The 5,000-nt window shown below is 48.1% G+C and overlaps 1 protein-coding gene across 3 annotated transcripts in view; it reads left to right on the top strand.

The window, feature by feature from the left end:
- The window catches only part of LOC143037962 (metalloprotease TIKI1-like), a 436,427-nt gene that overhangs the window by 286,609 nt on the left and 144,818 nt on the right, over positions 1–5,000 (top strand). The gene's annotated exons all lie outside the window — the stretch shown is intronic.

Below are 5,000 nucleotides of genomic sequence, written 5' to 3'. Positions count from 1 at the left end.
CAAGCCTTTAAAAAAAATCAGGGCGTCAGTTTTTTTTTCTCCGAAATTTAGCTTCAGTTCTATTTTCATTATATATTAGTTTATTTATTTATTTGATTTTTTATTTATTTATTTATTTATTTTACAAATAGGTAAGGAATGTTAATATCTCCTCTCGTCTCTCTCTTTCTTTCCGTGTGCGTGTGTGTGTGTGTGTGTGTGTGTGTGTGTGTGTGTGTGTGTGTGTGTGTGTGTGTGTGTGTGTGTGTGTGTGTGTGTGTGTGTGTGTGTGTGTGTGTGTGTGTGTGTGTGAGTGTATGCGTGTGTGTGTATGTGTGTGTGAGTGTATGCGTGTGTGCGTATGTGTGTGTGTGTGCATGTGTGCGTATGTGTGTGTGCGCGTATGTATGTGTGTGTGTGTGTGTGTATGCGTATGTGTCTATATCTGTCTCTCAGTCTGTGTAGATATGGACTTGTGTTTTTGTGTGTGCAAATGTATATGGGTGCGTTCGTGTGTACGTACGTGTTTGCGTGCGTTCGAGCTCGTGTATGTTTGTGTAAGTTTGTGTGTGCGCGTGTGAACGCCAGGCAAGCGATGCATCAGATAGGCGCTTATGGACCTGTGGCAAAGCACGTCTCTCTCTCTCTCCTCTTCCTCCTCCTCCTCCTCCTCCTCCTCCTCCTCCTCCTTCTCCTCCTCCTCCTCCTCTTCCTCCTCTTCCTCCTCTTCCTCCTCTTCCTCCTCTTCCTCCTCCACCTCCCCTCCCCTCCTCCTCTTCCTTCTTCTCTTCCTCCTCCCCTCCTCCTGCTCTTCGTCTTCCTCCCCCTCCTCCTCTTCCTTCTTCTCTTCCTCCTCCCCTCCTCCTGCTCTTCGTCTTCCTCCCCCTCCTTCTCCTCCTCCTCCCACCCCTCCCTCCTCTTCTACCACTTTCTCCTCCATATCCTCCTTCTCTTCCTCCTCCTCCTCCCCACCTCCTCCTCCTCCTCCTCATCCCCGTCTTCCTCCTTCTCCCTCTCCTCCTCCACCCCTTCCTCCTCCTCCACTACTTTTTCCTCTACATCCTCCTCCTCTTCCTCCTCCTCCTCTCTAATCCTCCTCCAATTCCTCCGCCCCTTTCTCTCATCCTCATCCTCCTCCCAAACCTACTCTTCCCATACCTCCTTCTCCCACCCTCCTCTTCCTCCCCCTCCCCTTCTCTTCTTTCTCTTCTTCCTTCTCCTCTTCCTCCTCCTCCTCCTCCTCCTCCTCCTCCTCCTCCTCCTCCTCCTCCTCCTCCTCCTCCTCCTCTTCCTCCTCCTCCTCCTCCTCCTCCTCCTCAGCCCCACGCCTTCGGCCTCTCACACAATGTCTCAACATTTTTCCTCGACTCCCCACCAATATACGGCCACAGCACGTCACAGCACGTCACAACACGTCACACACGTGACAGCATGTCACATGTCACGGCACATCACAGGACGTCATACATGTCAGCACGTCACAGCATGTCACACACACGTCACAGCACGTAACGTCACATACGTCACAGCACTAACGTCACATACGTCACGTCCTCGTACATAATAATTCGACATTTCACATCACGTGTATGGTGTTATCCTGTTTGCATGTTATTTTGATATGATGTACCTAAGCGTCTAATGAAGCTGTACTTTTGTACACTCCTGTACATCTATTACCAATTCCACGCAATCCTATGTTACCAGCAGACCTCGGTACATCTTTATGTACACCTCTGTTAAGGAACTTGTACATTGTACACAACTTCTGTAGCACATAACGCTTCCATAGGAAACTTTCACACAAAGAAAAAGGAGAAGAGAGAGAGAAAGATGAGGAAGGAGAAGGAGAAAATGAAGAAGAAGAATAAGAGAGAAGAAAAAGAAGAGGAAGAAAAGGAAGAAGAGGAAGAAAAGGAAGAAGAAGAAGAAGGAAAGGAGAAGAAGAAGAAGAAGAAGAAGAAGAAGAAGAAGAAGAAGAAGAAGAAGAAGAAGAAGAAGAAGAAGAAGAAGAAGAAGAAGAGTAAGAGGAAGAGAAAAATAAAAAAAGAAGAGGAAGAAAAAGGAAAGAAGAAGAAGAAATAACAAATGGACAATTGGCACCCGTGCCAAGTGCCACGCAGAACAAATCCGCACCACCTGTGTACATGACGCCGAAGTTCACAGACCTCATGCCAGCTGTGCACCGCGGCGTAGTTGCCACCTGTCCGCTCCAGCTGCCCAGAGGAGAGGAAGAGGAAGCCGTCTCTATGAAATCGTCGAGAAAGTGACCAATTTCGCCGAATTTTCGCGTTTTTTCGTGTTTTTTTATTCTTGTTATGTTTTGCGGGGGTTTTACTTGTTTGTTTCGTTTATTCGTTTATTTATGGTCATCACCATTAATACATATACTGTATATGTAATACACACACACACACACACACACACACACACACACACACACACACACACACACACACACACACACACACACACACACACACACACACACACACACACACACACACACACACACACGCACACACACACACTTATTCTCACTCTCACACATTCCCTCTCTCTCTCTCTCTCTCTCTCTCTCTCTCTCTCTCTCTCTCTCTCTCTCTCTCTCTCTCTCTCTCTCTCTCTCTCTCTCTCTCTCTCTCTCTCTCTCTCTCTCTCTCTCTCTCTCTGTCTCTCTCTCTCTCTGTCTCTCTCTCTCTCTCTCTCTCTCTCTCTCTCTCTCTCTCTCTCTCTCTCTCTCTCTCTCTCACACACACACACACACACACACACACACACACACACACACACACACACACACACACACACACACACACACACACACACACACACACACACACACACACACTCACACACACAATCTCTCCCTTCCTTCCCTCTTGCCTGTCTTCCTTCTTTCCTTCCTTCCTTCTTTCCTTCCTTCACTTCAGACCTGAAAACGCTCAGTTGGACACAGACATTGCTGGAACACCGGGGCAGATGAAGTACATACTTGCTCCAATTAGATTGACAACAACTGAGTCGAAGAGCTATTTCTTTTTTTCATGATGAAGAATCCCCCCCCCTTTGCAACCAAGCATACCAGTCACTCACTTTTATTGCATTTCCAGTTGGATAAAGAAAGCAACATAGTTTCCCCAAACATGCCCTGAATTTCTTTGTCCAATTTAACATAATCCGGTCAAGTCCGGAGTTCTTGCCAATGTCAAAATACAATGTTTCCAGAACTCCAGAGTAGTGCATATTCTCCCCTTCCATTTTGACAGCTTCTATGCAGGCACCCGATCCATCTCCAGCGTCTCCAGGTACACGTGAATTACCCGTTACATTCATGTCTTCAATTTTATTTAATCATTTAATTTGTATTTGTTTGAAATTTGCTTTAGGAGTCGTGATTGAAAAAAAAAAATCTCAGGAATCAGATTCATCTAGGGGAGCTATAAGACTATAAGGCATACACTAGGTAGTTCCATGTCCCTTACCACCTTTCATCTCAATCCATAAAATCATCTAACCTTCTTTTAAAACAACCAATTGTTTCAGCACTCACTAAATGGTTACCAAGTCTACTCTATTCGTTAACCACTCTGTTGTTAAACCAGTTCTTAACTATTTCCTTCTTAAACCTAAAGTTGACCAAGTTAAATCCATTACCACTAGTGCTGCCTTGTTGTCGTAATATGATGACCTTGCTTGCATCACCCTCGTTATAGTCCTTGACCCAGGGGAGGAGGAGGAAGTCAAAGAGTTATTCATGTGTATTAGGAAGACTCTCTATCTATATACCAAGAGCTTTTTCCCCCTTATAAGGGAGGTAGCCAAATCGGAGGCACGTCCCTATTCCCACCCATTTCACTCCCCTCCACCACCCTTTCCACCATTCCCATCTCAGCTCCTCATGGATGACGGGTCATCCCTGCATCCGCCAACAACCTTGGGCCAAATGTAATGCAGCAAGGTACAGTATATCCACAGCAAGGCCGCTTCACTCATTCGGCGACCCCCCTCCCCCTTCTCCGTTGGAAAGCGAGTTCGGTATTTCTCTTCTTACGAACTCACCAACTGAACAGATGAAGGCAAGTGTAGTTCCTCTCCCTTCAGGAACTTAAGGTCCGAAGAATATCTCAACTGCTGTGGATGAAACGTGCTGGTCTCGCATTTGCTTAGTTAAGGGTTAGAATCCCGCACTCCTCTCCGATTCCCATTAGTGACTATTAGTTACCTGCCCACCTACAGTCCCTAAAGTTCATAATGAGGCAAAGGTGACGGCTTCGGCCGCAGCTACTTAGTACCTCCTGGCGTAGGCTCCTCAGCCTTAAGGCAGAAACCCTTCCCCCGAAGAAAATTCGATCTGTCGAGAAAGAGACTGCAGGACTTCGAGCGGGTTCTCTCGATCTGAAGAGAAGAAGGCAAGTACAGTATCTCCCACCTTAAGAACTCCTAAGACGTCGAAGTACCTCTCCCCCTTTTACCCTCTTCCCCTTTTCCCCTTACCCCTTCCCATTTCCCTCCTCCCCCTTCCACTTTAATCCCTTCCCTTCTTCCCTCTTTCCCCTTTCCCCTTCCCTCCTTCCCCCTTACCCCATCCCAACTTCTCCCCTTCCCCTTTCCCCCTTCCCTCGTCTCCCTTCCCCTTCCCTCACTCCCCCTTCTCCTTCTCCCCTTTCCTAACTTCTCCCCTCCCCTCCACCTCCTCCACTTCCCCCTTCTTCCTCTCCCCCTCCCCTCCCTCCTTCCCCCTCCCCCACTTCCCCTTCTCCCCATCCCTTCCCTCCTTCCCAATTTCTCTCCATCCCCCATTTCTCCTTTCCCTCCCCTTCCCTCCTTCCCCCTACCCCCTTCCCTAGTCCGCCTTCCCCCGTCCCCCTCCCCTTCCACTACCTCCCCCTTATTCCCTTCCCCTCCCCTCCCTTTACCCTTTTACCCCCTTTCCCCTCCCCCTTTCCCCCTCCCACCCTTCCCCCTTTCCCCTTCCTCTTTCCCCTTTCCTTTTCCCCCTTCCTCCTTCACCATCATCA

This window comes from Oratosquilla oratoria, chromosome 23 (genome assembly GCF_046742065.1).
Source record: "Oratosquilla oratoria isolate Oo_2021 chromosome 23, ASM4674206v1, whole genome shotgun sequence".
Lineage (NCBI taxonomy): Eukaryota > Metazoa > Arthropoda > Malacostraca > Stomatopoda > Squillidae > Oratosquilla > Oratosquilla oratoria.
This window is presented reverse-complemented; position numbering and strand designations above follow the sequence as displayed.